At 46.3% G+C, this 16,087-nt stretch overlaps 1 protein-coding gene across 2 annotated transcripts in view; it reads right to left on the bottom strand.

Moving 5' to 3' along the window:
- The window catches only part of LOC124594741, a 422,644-nt gene that overhangs the window by 264,909 nt on the left and 141,648 nt on the right, over positions 1-16,087 (bottom strand). The gene's annotated exons all lie outside the window — the stretch shown is intronic.

The raw sequence follows: 16,087 nt of genomic DNA, 5'->3' as shown, positions 1-16,087 counted from the left end.
TCGATTAGATTGTAGTATCTGCAATTCCAGACGACTGACAACAGTTTTGGTCCTCCAGACAAAGTACGGAGTGGTCCGTGGCGAGACAGGTGGCGTAGGCTCTGCGCAGGAACAGGTAGAGGTGAGCCAGAGGGGTAGAGACAGACACAGAGCTGCGGCAGATTGGGAGCAGGAAGGTCACGAGCCCGCCCGGCTGCATTCCTTCCCTCGGGCTCAGCCTCCGGGAACGCCCCCTCCCGACACAAAACACCGACCGGCGCGGCGTGGCCGGTCCAGTTCCGGAACACACAGCCAGTCCCACATGGCTTCGTTCTCGGACCACTGCTGTTACAGTGCACGTCCTGTGCGTAGAACTGCCAACGCTACAGCGGAAAAAAACAGTTCTTCTCGTGGCAGCGGAACAGTTGTTTGCGGCGCTGTTGTTACTATTTGATCAAGCTCCACACGTGATATGCTACTGAAGTCATCTTCGAAAGCTGTTTCATACAGAGCGAGGAGGCGCAGCGGTTAGCACACTGGACTCGCTTTGGGCAGAACGACGGTTCAAACCCGTGTCCTGCCAACCATATTTAGGTTTTCCATAATTTGCCTAAATCGCACAAGGTAAATACCGGGATGGTTCCTTTGAAAGGGCACAGCCGATTTTCTTCCCCATCCATGACGCAATCCGAGATTTTGCTACATCTCTAATAACCTCGATGTCGACGGGACATTAAACCCAGTGTTCCTTCCTTCTTTCGAATGCCGTTTCCAACGCCATAGAAGAAACTGTATACTTCTATTTAAAAGAAGTCAATGTGCTGCCAGCTATAAACTTCAAGGATTACTTGCGTGTGTCAGAAAATTCGCCACTATGTCCGCTACAGCTTATCGAAAACAGCTTCTCGATATGTTGATTTTTTCTGGATATATTTAACATTAACATGATTAACTTCTGGGCTGTTACTGTTTGATTTGCAGGTATTTTTATTTAGTGCTTATTACACGATTGGCTAATTTCGATCTTACACGCCATTCTCTTCTGTCGTAGGTATCGAAACACGCACTGTATGTAGGCATACTCAATATCATATGTTGCACAAGAGAATAGTAGTTTAGTCTAGGAATAAAATTTTGTTAAAACCGGTTGGGACTTACTGCCTCTTAATGTGTGAGAGAGGAAGCCAGGAACCCCTGATTCAGCACTTAGACAACACTGCAGGCCAGACAACACTCTTCTGTAACTAGGCTACATTTTGTAACTCCACTAGGGTTGACACAAGAACTGCAAATTTTGCATAAAGGAATCATCCACAGGTTACTACCACCATACCTTCACTAGTCTATCCTGCACTCCCGTAGGACGCCGCGTCTGGCGGCCTGATAGACTTAATTCTCAATATCCGCCTTCGCAAGCAGAAGCACAAACAGCAGTGTATCATATATATGACGGTAATATCTGTTCCCGAAAGAACAGTTACCGTTGATGACCATGCAGCTTTGCTAGAAATGAAATGATAATTAAATGGACACCCTAGCTGCAACCAGGCGTTGATGTACCTCATTCGGGACATGTTGAAAATGTGTGCCCCGACCGGGATTCGAAGCCGGGACCTCCTGCTTACATGGCAGACGCTCTATCCATCTGAGCCACGAGTAATGAGTGTGATGGGCAAACATCTATTAGGCGCACTAGGAAGTAGTGGTATGGACATGTTGGGAATGTGGGTCTCACGGGGAGCGTGCAAGGGATAAGTCCCTGTAGGCGCGCTATCCTCTGCGCCCTCGGTGGCTCAGATGGATAGAGCGTCTGCCATGTAAGCAGGAGATACCGGTTTCGAGTCCCGGTCGGGGCACACATTTTCAACACGTCCCGAATGAAGTAAATCGACGCCTGCTTGCAGCTAGGGTGTTCATTTAATTATCATAGCATTGTGTCAGGTTATAAGTAATATAAATTGTCTTTTCGAAACCATACTCGCGCAAGTGCCAAATAATAATAAAAAATTTAAAAAAGATAATGGGAAGGCCGGTTGAGAGATGGTGGGGCCAGAACATGCCATAATGGCTAATCCTGGATTACCAGAAGAAGAAGAAGAAGAAGAAATAGTCAGGGGGTGTATTTGTTGTGGCATCTCTTACCCAGTGTTTGATGCTATAAAAGGTACCCTCTATCCAATACTTTACATAGACTTGCAACGTATAGACTTAGTTGTTAAACTACTTGTCACAAATGCGTTTGTATTACTACGTAATTGTTCCGTAGATTCTCCGTTAAAGGCGAGTGGAGCAAACGTTGGGGTAGCCTCCGTTGTGACGTTCGGCACAGTGACCAGAGCTACCAGGAGAGAGCAGGCAGCGGCAGCACACAGGCCGATGCGGGGCGAGGGTGCCGCTGCTCGGTATTTATAGCTAGCGGGCGAGCGGGCCCGCGGGCGCCGAAATACGCGTCTGCAGCTGCGATTGTTCCTCCCCGTGAAAACGCTGGCCTACCCACTGTGCCACTTCCCACGCGCCGCGGAGAACCAACTACCTCACCTGTCACCTTCTGCAGGCCGATTTTGCTAAATGAGGACCAAATACAGGAAACTACCCGTGAGAGGTGAAGGAGCAGAAAAGGTCATATAGACATCTGGGACGCAATGTGTTCCATGGCAGGTACACCCACTTGAAAGTGAAGATAAAAGATCTTTGACAGTGTAGATTTCAATGATTCAGACCACACATGAAAACACACTAGGCAGATGGGAATATGATGTCTGTACTATTGTCTTAGCATCACACTCAAGAGGCAGACACCAACAATCATCGACCACACATTGTGACTGAAACGGTGCTGATAGCTCGCTACCACCAATACTACAGGGACTCTGTATAGCCACAGGAGACTGCTGTGAAGATTGAAGAAAAAAAAATGGTTCAAGTGGCTCTAAGCACTATGGGACTTAACATCTGAGGTCATCAGTCCCCTAGACTTAGCACTACTTAAACCTAACTAACCTAAGGACATCACACACGTCCATGCCCGTGGCAGAATTCGAACCTGCGACCGTAGCAGCAGCGCGGCTCCGGACTTAAGCGCCTAGAATCGGTCGGCTACAGCGGTCGGCCGAAGATAGCTCTCAACGTAAAGGTAGCCTCATCCGTAAACAGAACCGATGACAGAAATCCCAGCGCCGTGGTGGTCTGTGCGATGAACCAGCGACAAGAAATTCGTCACAGAGGCATGTCCATGGTCGGTAAGGCCTACGCGCGTTTTAAGTGATGCGGACAGCGTCAGTTGTGGAGAATGTTCCGCACTGCCGTCTGTGTTACCCCGTGCTGACGAACCACCTGCCTGGTGCTGATACCGAGGTCAGATCCTACAGTGTTCAACACTGTATCTCCACCGTCAAGTGGATGTACCTCCTCGTGCAGTCAGTCCCCATTTATCAACATCACCCGGTATATACATGATGAATGAGAACTAAGGGAGGTGTTCCTGACAAGAAGACAAAGAAAAAATGTTCGTACCAACATATATCCATAAATGGACAGTGAATTTGCAGTAAAACAATTAGGACTGTCATATTAATTTACACAATACATGGTGTTAACTTGTATGGTTGCCGACTTTATTATCCGTTTGGTTTCATCCAAGCCTAAGCACAATAGTTTTTCATAGCAAGGCGAGATTTTTTCATCTACGTTCAAGTACTTGCAACCGGTCGAGAGGCTGCACCGATTTTTTGCTGGAGAACGTGCTTTTAGTGATACGACAGTTAATATGGCCAGTGGAGCACCAGTCTACTTCCTTTTCACTGTTCTTCAACAACTCAACACCGTTTTTCCCCCAGGATATAGATGGGACGAGGAGGGCCTTGTAACTGACCATTTGTAACACCAGACTTAAATCCCTAAGATTTTTACTTATGGGGGCTTCTACAAAGTGTTGTGTATGCTTAATCACTTGCTGGTATGAAAACCCTTCAACATCGTAACAGCGTGTCCGTGTAGCCCAAATGCAGCCTAGAACATTCGAAAGAGTGAATCAATCCACAATGCGACGCGTAAACGTTTGCACTCGAATCTCTTTTTAACATGGAAGCAATTTATACCATGCAATTTTAATGCAATCTACCAGTACCGACTGTTTAAGTTCGGACTCAAAAGTCCGTTATCACACATGCATCGATACGAACTTTATTGTTCGTTTTCTTGTCAGGTATCATCCCCTAAAGTTTGTCCCCTTACGTAACATTCACCATGCAGAATTTGTTTCTTATTTAGACGTATTATCGCAAATTTGTAGCAGGTACCTTGACAACACTGCTGTTCAATGTGTTTCGAAGAAAACACATCTACAGAGGCTCAGTAGAACTGATCTGCAAAAATAGATTGCTCATTTCCAGAGAGAAAAATTTATAGAGAATGTAACCGCTTCTCTATGTAACCGCAAACATCACTCACAGAGCGTGGTGGCGTTGTATTGGAGACACTGAAACCACACAACAGAGTCGTGGTTTCTGCACACGTCAATAACGTATATCGTACTGTACGGTATACGTTACTGACACGTGCAGAAGCCACGGATCAAGTCTCAAGCGATTTAATTCCATCTGTTACGTACCGATGGTGTATGTGACGAATGCTGACGTGGGCCATAGCGGCTCACATCCATTTTACTCATATTATTAATGTGGACAACATCTATTTTTTCGGCATTTTATCACTTAAAAATGACAAGGTCAAAATTGCAACCGTGGATATTAATAAATAATATCGTCGACTGCAAACATGTCATTAAAAAAATATCAACGAGAATGTAATACCGAAACAATTTCAATTTTACGAAACACAAAGTCTATCCTATTCTGACGCATTCACTCTCAGATGAAATATGGCAGTCGGCTGATAATTATGGTAAACTGCAGAAGACTAATGTCCGCACACAATTGACCGACCTCTTCTGAATCTCTACAACATTTTGTTTTGAAACATTTGCTGCTAAAAATAAAGCAACATGTCCACAGATACAGTGGTCCTCTTCTAGAGCTATTCCGGAGATGAAACCAGACTGAAAAATGGGTGAAAAACATTTTTCACGTGAAAAAAAAACTCCCTCATTTGTCAAGGTCGAAGCGCGCTGCCAATGTAAACAAACCTGACACAGATGTAGACCGCCCGCATTTCACGCGTGCGTAAGCATCGGCCTTCTCTGACACTGAAACTCTTACTGACTCTTTCCCACATGTCGCAAGGTCAGATCTGCGCTACAGTGGTCGATTTTCAAGAAAACGTTTTGGTAGTTGTAGATGGTCATATAAAGCAGTGGTCCTCGAATCACGTACATGAAAATGTAGTACCCATAACGTGACAGAATAAAATTGCTTCGCTCGGAGAAGACGGACGAAGATGTTATTAGATGGCTGAATCAGCCATCTTGAATGGCGATATTTGATGGTGATGCTGTTACAGTGTGACTACACCATGTTTGTTTTTTGACAACATACATTTAGTGCCTAAGAACACACTGAATTCTACAAGAGAGAAAGGCAGGTACACCATGTGATCAAAAGTATCCGGACACCCCCGAAACATAAGTTTTTCATATTAGGTGCATTGTGCTGCCATTCACTGCCGGGTACTCCACATCAGCGACATCAGTACTCATTAGACATCTTGAGAGACCAGAATGGAGCTTTACGCAGAACTCACGGAGTTCGAACTTGGTCAGGTGATTGGGTGTCACTTGTGTCATACGTCTGTAAGCGAGATTTCCTCACTCCTAAACATCCCTAGGTTCACTGTTTCCCATGTGATAGTGAAGTGGAAACGTGAAGGGACACGAACAGCACAAAAGCGTACAGGCCGACCTCGTCTGTTGAGTGAGAGAGACCGCCGACAGGTGAAGAGGGTCGTAATGTGTAATAGGCAGACATCTATCCAGACCATCACACAGGAATTCCAAACTGCATCAGGATCCACTGCAAGTACTATTGCAGTCAGGCGTGAGGTGAGAAAATGTGAATTTCACGGTCGAGCGGCTGCTCATAACCCACACACCACGCCGGTAAATGATGCCTTGCAACGTGCTGTTCAGAAGAGATCTCTACCCCTCGTACTCTTACTGGTTTATGGACAGCCCTGCAGGATTCGTAGTGACAATTCCATCCAGCACTACTTCAGATATTAATCGAGTCCATGCCACGTCGTGTTACGGCGCTTCTGCGTGCTCGCTGGAGCTCACACAATATTAGGCCGGTGTACCAATTTCTTTGGGTCTTCAGTGTATATTACATATATTAAAAATATATAGCCCATGTCCGTCGGAATGTTCATTAGATTATTGTGTGAAAATATGAAGTACAGTTGTCGAGAACTTTTCGAGATTTTTGGTAATAGGTTTCATCTTTACATATTACTTCTATAGAATATACATTTTAAAATGAGGTATAGAAAAGCACGCCCGTATTAAAATACAACGCTGTGTCATAATTTCGAAGCTGTCATTAAAGAGCTGTCGGAGATTTATGATTTTGTACGAACGAGCATTTACAATTATATAGACATCGCGCTGAGACGCTAATGAGAACTGTTGCGTTGATAATACTCAGAGGAAAGGAGATTCTACGTCCCGCTGACCACTCGGCAGTAAGATTAGATCACTAGATTTGTTGATATCGTAACTGTCTCGGTCTTTCGCAAATACACTCAATACTTCAAAACACTCATAGCAGTTTGGTATACTAGTAGATGGCAAAATATATTTAAGTCTCTTCTGACTGAAGCTCCTGACACAATCTTCTATGAAAGACACTGCTCAGCCGATCATACCCTGACCTTAAGGCAGTGGTCGGCATTATTACAGAGGCAGATTATCAGAAAATTGCTCTCTGGACTTTTAATATCCACTTAAGAAGCCAAAGCCGCTGCTTTTTATTCAAATAGCTTCTCGGCTATCGTAATAAATACGAGTGGATATTGTATCAGTCTTCCCAGCAGGCAATTAAAGAAGTCCACCGAAACATAATTCAGGTATACTAGCCTCTTGTCTTCAGGGAAAGAGGCGCATAAGCAATACGCACAATATTCGCATCAACCGCATCGTGTTCGAATCGTTGATGGACGAGTTGTAGTACTTAACCTGAGTGTAGCTGATTCGGATATTGGTCAGAGAAAAAAAAAATTCCTGGCCATTATTTTATGATCAAAGGGAGACATCGGCGTATAGTTTTCACCACACTATTGCCAATGTGCTGGGTTAAATTCCGAAGCTTTTTACGGAGAATCATGGAGTGGGACCACAAGACAATGCTGATGGCGATCCTCCTCCTGTATAGGTGCGTCAGATTCAGCAGTGTCCCTGGCACTTTTGAGGAGGAGCAGGCTATGTGACGGCACAGAGTTTCACAATCTCTTTTCCTTTCCCTCCCCACGACTCAACCAGGACACTCCCCAGAAGAGTAAAGCATTGATTCATTGATAATGAAATTGACTTTCGTGAATTATGAATATATAAAAGAAACGAAGAGAGATTTTTACATGAAATGAAGACTTTTTCCCGTCTCCATTGAAAAATAAATTAATCAGGTAATCGAAGCAGTAACATATTTCAATACACCTCGCAAAGTAGGAAAGAGTCATGGACAGTCAGACTGCTTATGCGGAGTCTAGTTTCAAAATATCATTAATGTTCGCCCAGAATAATGCTTTTTTTTTTGTTAGTGTACACGTGCCGCAGGTAGTTGATGCTCTTGCTGACGAATTCATAATGAGCATATAGAAGGTAGTTATAATTAAACACGGTGTTGCGAGTGCTGCAGTGCATATCACGGCGAAACATCGTAGATATAGTCATCAATCTGTGCGCTCGCAGAATATGCTAAAAAAAAAGAAGAATGATATGGTTCAAATGACTCTAAGCACTATGGGACTTAACATCTGAGGTCATCAGTCCCCTAGACTTAGAACTACTTAAACCTAAATAACCTAAGGACATCACACCCATCCATGTCCGAGGCAGGATCTGAACCTGCGACCGCAGCAGCAGCGCGGTTCCAGACTGAAGCACCTAGAACCGCTCGGTCACAGCTGCCGGCGAATAATAATAATTCTACTTCCTGCTACCAAGTGAGAACACGGCGTTGTAAGCAGTCAGAATGTGGTTTGGGTGCATGAAAAGTAGAGGAGCGATCGAACACACGATAACGGTGGTTCTGGCACGTTTATTAGGGTATCATCACAAACTTCGGTATGTTTTTAATACGGCCTCCCGACTCAGCAGCATGCTGCATCCGTAACGCGGCGTGGTCGACACTTGCTCACAGCATATACGCTGTAATCAAGACAATATTTCGTCGTATGCTGTCCTTCGGATCAGGAAGAATCTTTATACATCCCTGATAGACGCGATCTTTCAGATATCCCCGCAACCAGACGTCACATGGGTTTAGGTCGGGGGGATCTGGAAGGCCACACATCTTGAAATTGCCTAGAGCTGATGCGGTCCTTACTGCAGGTTTCTCTAAGCAAATCTGTCATCTGGCAAACAACGTGTGGTATCGCCCCATCTTGGACGAAAGTAGTGGTGTGGACACAGTTGCGTTATTGCACAGCTCGAATCATGCGTTGCACAGTAAGATAAGGTGAGTGCAGTGGATGTTCCTGGACAACATACGGCGGATTAGAACCCAATATGCGACAGTTTTGTGCATTCTTGACACGGTTCAGAATGTGCCTCTTCCAACCAATCGGCCACATGTCATCCATTTCCATGTACGCCAAATAAGGAAGGGCAAAGTCATGGGTAGTAGCCTATCTTGGGGCTTCTTTCGGTGCACATCCTGAATCTTGTAGTTATACCCAAAATCTTTTGAACTATTGGCCATGGGAGAAAGAATTGCTGTAACACAGCCTGAGCACTGGCTGCACAATTTGAGATATATGCTGCACAGTCGGTAATAGCTACAGCACCTTCGTCAACAACTACTATGGAAATGGCCGCCTCCCTCTCCTTGCTGCACCACCTAATTCACATGTCTCTTCAAATTTCTCGATCGTATTCTTTAGCCCATTTATTGGCATGGGGCGTCTCCGCAGCTGCTTCCGTCTGCGATACTCCCGCAATGCAGCGCTGCCATTGCTGTCGTTCTGATAAAACAACACGGTATTTCTTCTTAACAGCCATTGCGTTTGTACGGAAAATTTCAACATTCTTCCCCTTTACACCCACAGTCATTTCGCAAAATAAGCCAACACGCGTCGCCAAACGACAAACAGCATACTGACGTCAAAACGGAAACATTTTGCATTGTGACTGCTTACAGCGCTATATTTTCACCTGATGGCAGAAATTGAAACTATTTTTTTCAATATTCTTAGCGAGCGCACCGATTAACGAACATACTTATTTTTCATCGTCCTACGATGTATACAGCATGCACTGCAGCACTGAACACCGTCCGTTTAACTGTAACCGTCCGGTACATCGGTATCAATCTTTTCTTTAAATAAATGGAAATGTCGTGTGGCTAGGGCCTCCCGTCGGGCAGACCGTTCGCCTGGTGCAGGTCTTTCGAATTGACGCCACTTCGGCGACCTGCGCGTCGATGGGGATGAAATGATGATGATTAGGACAACACAACACCCAGTCCCTGAGCGGAGAAAATATCCGACCCAGCCGGGAATCGAACCCAGGCCCTTAGGATTGACAGTCTGTCACGCTGACCACTCAGCTACCGGGGCGGACATCTTTTCTTTAATAAGCGGGCATTTCGAGACGTGTATTGTTCAATCGATCATTCCAGACAACCGCCGTATTACACCATAGTCGCCGCTAAGCTGCGTGTGAGAACAGTAAGACTCTAAAGTGGATAATGAATGGACTTTTAACGCTACGAAGAAGCAATGCAGTAAGTGACCTGCTGATTACAGCGAATGAGGAATGAAGAGGGGTGAGCTGAGTGCGGAGGGAGTACCGTCGGATGTTAAGGTTTGTTTCGAAGAATAAAAAATGTACCAGAAGTTTTCTTTCTTCCAATCTAAACATGCCGCAAAGCAGTCCAATCATAATTTCTACAGTTTTACTTGAACTCGAAATGCATCTGCCCCTATAATTAATTACGTTGTCTTGTCCATGACTGAAGAGTCCGGTATCCAATCCAGAATTCTCACGTCATTCGCTTCTATGCCTCACATTATAATACGTACCCCAGCCCTGCTGGCACTTGCGAAGGTCAGCCACACAGTGTCAAGAGCTTAAGAACCGCACGGTCATACATACTCACATCAAATAGAGTGATTCGCAGACCAAAACTGGAAATAGAACCCCTCAGATGACTGACTGAGAATGTGGCATTCGATATGGAATAGATCAGATCTACACGATACCAGGAGGTTATTTTGAGATCCTTGTTTTCCTACAATATGTGAACCAGCACATTCAGAAACTTTAAGTACTTACAATAGAATTTGGAAATAACCTCACTGTATATACCTGTATATATGCAGGACCAGATTTCGAAGTCAACGTGTATGGCAGAAATAGCTCCTAGACCGTCGGCTAATACAAGGCGAAGTTTTATTGATTTTAAGTCATGACACTTGCTCTGCCGACAAAGCACAGCACATCTTAAGAAAAATCAAATTTCATATTTTTATGACTCTTTCTACGTACGTCGAAAGGTCAATTCCTGTCGAGAATTATCTAGAAACTGTTCGAAATATATTCAGTTTCACGTAATCTTTTCCGCAAGGTAACCCAAACAAAACCATTCGCAGCAGATAACAAACACTTCAAAAGTAACAGGTAAGAGCCTATATTACTACCGATATGTGTCAATGGTACATCATTTCGGAAATGTCAGATTATTCACAGTGGAGCTTTATTATTGGTCGGAGAAAATGTGATTCTGGATTCTAATACGCTGAATGTGAAGTTAAATTTGAATCAATAGGCGGAGGTGCTCTGTCGATATTGTCACACTGCTCTGATTTGGTGTTTACTTCGCGAGAGAGTCCCGATAACGAGAAGTGGTCCATCTCACCCAAAGTCACGAGCAGTAATCGCTTAAGTCTTTTGACGCCTAGAGATAAGACAAAGCACGCGTAGCACAGGAAGTTATTAGCCTCGCTATCTACAGATAACGCGTCGCAAAGGGCAGACCCGTGAGAACGCAGAGATACAGCGCGATCGTGATGAAAGTGCGTGGAGCGGAGGTACGTCGTGACATCACGTCCGCTCCTTGGCATACCTGGACAGGTTTCAGTCAGCGGCGCCACGACTGTGACGTCACCATTCCTCTGACAGCCAAGAGCACGAGCCGACTCACCGGCATATCCTTCTGTAAATGTATATATCCGCAACCCTTCATAGTCAGTGCATTATCACATTCGGAAATCTAGACTTCGTCTACCTGCGATCGCAAATAGTCAGGGTTTTACAGGTAACACAGATCGGGCCAGACGCCGTCCCATCCCATCTTACCCTTTCTCATCAAAAGAATTGGTGCAGTGCTTAGCGCACTGGGCTTTTGAGAGGATCAGAGTTCTAATCCCCTTCTAGGTATAGCGATCTAGATTTTCTGTACATCGGTTAACCTGAATCCCACAGCCGTGCCCTTCCCGAGCTTGCGCTCTGATGAATGACCTCATCAGCGACAGGACGCTTCTAGCGGTCCGTTCACACGCGCTCAACAAGCCTATGTTGTTTCCTCGAGACGCACCACAGATGTAGACTATTACTTCCGACACCATGACGCCAGAGATACATCTGCATGTGTCTGCCGCAATACCCTGTATCTACCGCTCCCCTGGTCTACGCTACACTCCTGTCCAAGTAGACTGTGACTCCATCCCTTTGTGATGCGCTTCTTTCATATTATTTAAACTGAAGGTGGAAAGATAGAAAAAGGAAAGGAAAGGAACTAATGATATCAGCTGCATCGAGGCATTACGCGGAATTAGCGGCAACGAATGGAAATGTGTGCCAGACCAGGAGTCGAACCTAGGATCTCCTGCTCACTGGTCAGCTGCGTAAACCAATGTGCGGCATCTGGACGTGGTGTTAATCGGAAATGTGCAGACTATCTCGGCACGCTCCCCGGTTGATCCACACTTCGACCATGAGCCACCTATCCCCAGTCCTCACATCCGAAAGAACAAATACCATGCATTCATATGAGAGTTTCTTACCCCACACCATTGTATTTATCACAGTATGCCTAGTCAGCAGTGCTCTTGTCCCAGAAAACAGTTCCTAGTAGTTCCAGCTGTACCTCCGGGTGCCACATAGCTACAAATGTGGGATGCGGTCGCCGTGTGGTTAGTAATGGCGGCTCGTCTGACACTCTGCTCCATCGACTTGGACGATCCTCAGAAAATCCCAACCAGTCTCATGCAGATCACTGAAATTTAGTAAACAGCACGCGCTGTGCTCTTCCTCTGCGTTCTTACAAGTCCACAATGTCTAATAATCTAGTCTCATGCTCGGAACAACAATGGATTCTTTCTCAAAGTCAAATATAGTTATATGAATGTTTTGTGACGAACAGAAAGCTTCTGTTTCTAGACTGATGGTTTACAGAAAGGACACTGGGATTCTGGGACAGAGTGTTTATCGAAAACCTATTCTAGGCGCTTCATTCCGGAACCGCGCGACTGCTACGGTCGCAGGTTCGAATCCTGCCTCGGGCATGGATGTGTGTGATGTCCTTAGGTTAGTTAGGTTTAAGTAGTTCTAAGTTCTAGGGGACTGATGACCTAAGATGTTAAGTCCCATAGTGCTCAGAGCCATTTGAACCATTTTGAAAACCGATTCACATGGACCGGTATCTCCATGCAATGAATGTTCATCCAACGTTACAACGCAGTGAGGTCCTACAATCGTTGGCAAAGAGACTTATGCCACCTCAGACGAATAAGGCTTGGCAATAGAGCTGAAGCATCTTAGGCTCGTGCTCAAGCACAAGGCATAAACAGACAAACCGATCCGTCATGCCTTCCAGTTTGCACCTTCGCCGAAACCAGTATAAGATGTATTTAGAACATGGCTTTCGTACTATTTGTTGAGGGCATATTTTCAAAGATAGGGCAGATTTTACAAAGAGATAACAGCGAGAGTGTATCTGGTCCGCCAGCCAAAATCAGAAGCCGGCCGCTGTGGCCGAGTGGTAGTAGGCGCTTCAGTCGTGAACCGCGCTGTTGCTGCGGGTGCAGGTTCGAATCCCGCCTCGGGTATGGATGTGTGTGATGTCTTGAGGTTAGTTAGGTTTAGGTAGTTCTAAGTCTAGGGGACTGGTGTCCCATAGTGCTTAGAGCCATTTGAACCAAAATCAGAGCGCTCCTAGGCACTCTAAAATACACTCCTGGAAATGGAAAAAAGAACACATTGACACCGGTGTGTCAGACCCACCATACTTGCTCCGGACACTGCGAGAGGGCTGTACAAGCAATGATCACACGCACGGCACAGCGGACACACCAGGAACCGCGGTGTTGGCCGTCGAATGGCGCTAGCTGCGCAGCGTTTGTGCACCGCCGCCGTCAGTGTCAGCCAGTTTGCCGTGGCATACGGAGCTCCATTGCAGTCTTTAACACTGGTAGCATGCCGCGACAGCGTGGACGTGAACCGTATGTGCAGTTGACGGACTTTGAGCGAGGGCGTATAGTGGGCATGCGGGAGGCCGGGTGGACGTACCGCCGAATTGCTCAACACGTGGGGCGTGACGTCTCCACAGTACATCGATGTTGTCGCCAGTGGTCGGCGGAAGGTGCACGTGCCCGTCGACCTGGGACCGGACCGCAGCGACGCACGGATGCACGCCAAGACCGTAGGATCCTACGCACTGCCGTAGGGGACCGCACCGCCACTTCCCAGCAAATTAGGGACACTGTTGCTCCTGGGGTATCGGCGAGGACCATTCGCAACCGTCTCCATGAAGCTGGGCTACGGTCCCGCACACCGTTAGGCCGTCTTCCGCTCACGCCCCAACATCGTGCAGCCCGCCTCCAGTGGTGTCGCGACAGGCGTGAATGGAGGGACGAATGGAGACGTGTCGTCTTCAGCGATGAGAGTCGCTTCTGCCTTGGTGCCAATGATGGTCGTATGCGTGTTTGGCGCCGTGCAGGTGAGCGCCACAATCAGAACTGCATACGACCGAGGCACACAGGGCCAACACCCGGCATCATGGTGTGGGGAGCGATCTCCTACACTGGCCGTACACCACTGGTGATCGTCGAGGGGACACTGAATAGTGCACGGTACATCCAAACCGTCATCGAACCCATCGTTCTACCATTCCTAGACCGGCAAGGGAACTTGCTGTTCCAACAGGACAATGCACGTCCGCATGTATCCCGTGCCACCCAACGTGCTCTAGAAGGTGTAAGTCAACTACCCTGGCCAGCAAGATCTCCGGATCTGTCCCCCATCGAGCATGTTTGGGACTGGATGAAGCGTCGTCTCACGCGGTCTGCACGTCCAGCACGAACGCTGGTCCAACTGAGGCGCCAGGTGGAAATGGCATGGCAAGCCGTTCCACAGGACTACATCCAGCATCTCTACGATCGTCTCCATGGGAGAATAGCAGCCTGCATTGCTGCGAAAGGTGGATATACACTGTACTAGTGCCGACATTGTGCATGCTCTGTTGCCTGTGTCTATGTGCCTGTGGTTCTGTCAGTGTGATCATGTGATGTATCTGACCCCAGGAATGTGTCAATAAAGTTTCCCCTTCCTGGGACAATGAATTCACGGTGTTCTTATTTCAATTTCCAGGAGTGTATGACCTAGATTTGAGGAAGCCCGGCGTTTACTAAATACCTTGTCACTGTGGAAAACGTTTATTGGTCAAACAATTACCACTCTTCATGACATATGCTAAGCACCATTGCCACACACGATTGCTGCAGCCTGAGAAATCTACGTTGGCGCAGCAGTATCTTACAGAGGGACACAACTTTATCTGATGAGTCGCAAATGACTGTCCCTACGTCCCGTTATTGGGACTTTGTTTTAAAGGAACTACCTGAAATTAGACTGGTAGACAACATTATAATTGGAGACAAGAGTTACACTTAAGGTAAAATCTGGAATTCTGTTTTAGCTGACTCGGGTGACAGAATGTACTGGCAGTGATACTCGACAGCGATTAATCGTTTTAACGAATGTAACTCCATCTTCTGGGTGGACTGTGGGACTACGGCTGATCAATATCCAATAAAACAACACCAATCGCTGTTATTTAAGTCTTATGTCCTAATGTATCGTCGAAACTGGTAGACTAAAAATAAAAATACGTCCTAAATAACAGCGATTGGTATTGTTTTTTTGGAGTAATCGTTTTTGACAGCTTTCACCACTCGGGCGCCGTACATTTACTTGCGTTCGGGGTAGCAGCCACGATAAATGGCGCACGCGCTGATCGCCTTCCGTGGCGTATTAAGGGGCCATCGTTCACGGTACGAATCAGTTCCGGCGCCAATAGCAAACAGCTTCCTCCCATGAAGATGGCTGCTATATGGATCTCGGAAATTTACCTAAATGACTGACTATCCAGTTGCAGACTTGACAAGAATATCACAGTTGTAATGTGTTTCGGGCATCCACGTACGTGATTGCTAACCTCTTTACAGAAAGGCGTTTATTGTCATTGGCTCTAACGCACTCTGTCAGTATAATGTCCGGCTGGATGTCACAGGTGGATAAGTGTCAGGTTATGAATAGGAAGGTCTTGGGTTAAAAACCTTCTCACACCAAGGATTGTGTGTCACTGCTCGCTTCTTACAACTCTGGCGATGACCCGTGGATGTGAGCAATGCCGATTAGCACTGTAGTTCATAGTCTAAATTGTAGGTCCACCTATCACTGACTGGGTGAGTCAGTTTGCAGGTGGGAGCTAGACAACGGAATACCAACAGGACAATGTCTAGTAAAGCACTGCCTTCGGGCTGTGAACAGCTTCACCATCATCAGTTTCAAACATCAATGAAGGTTCTGCCACATGCTTTGAAGTGTGTGCTTTTTCCACGGCCATTAGCCACGTTGGATACTCATGTACTGTGGCTCCAGAATGTACAGAAACTGTCGGGTACTTGCTGAGTTGCATCTCTACTGAACCCAATACCA

Source organism: Schistocerca americana, chromosome 1 (assembly GCF_021461395.2).
Source record: "Schistocerca americana isolate TAMUIC-IGC-003095 chromosome 1, iqSchAmer2.1, whole genome shotgun sequence".
Lineage (NCBI taxonomy): Eukaryota > Metazoa > Arthropoda > Insecta > Orthoptera > Acrididae > Schistocerca > Schistocerca americana.
The sequence above is the reverse complement of the archived record's forward strand: the minus strand, read 5'-3'. Positions and strand labels throughout refer to the sequence as shown.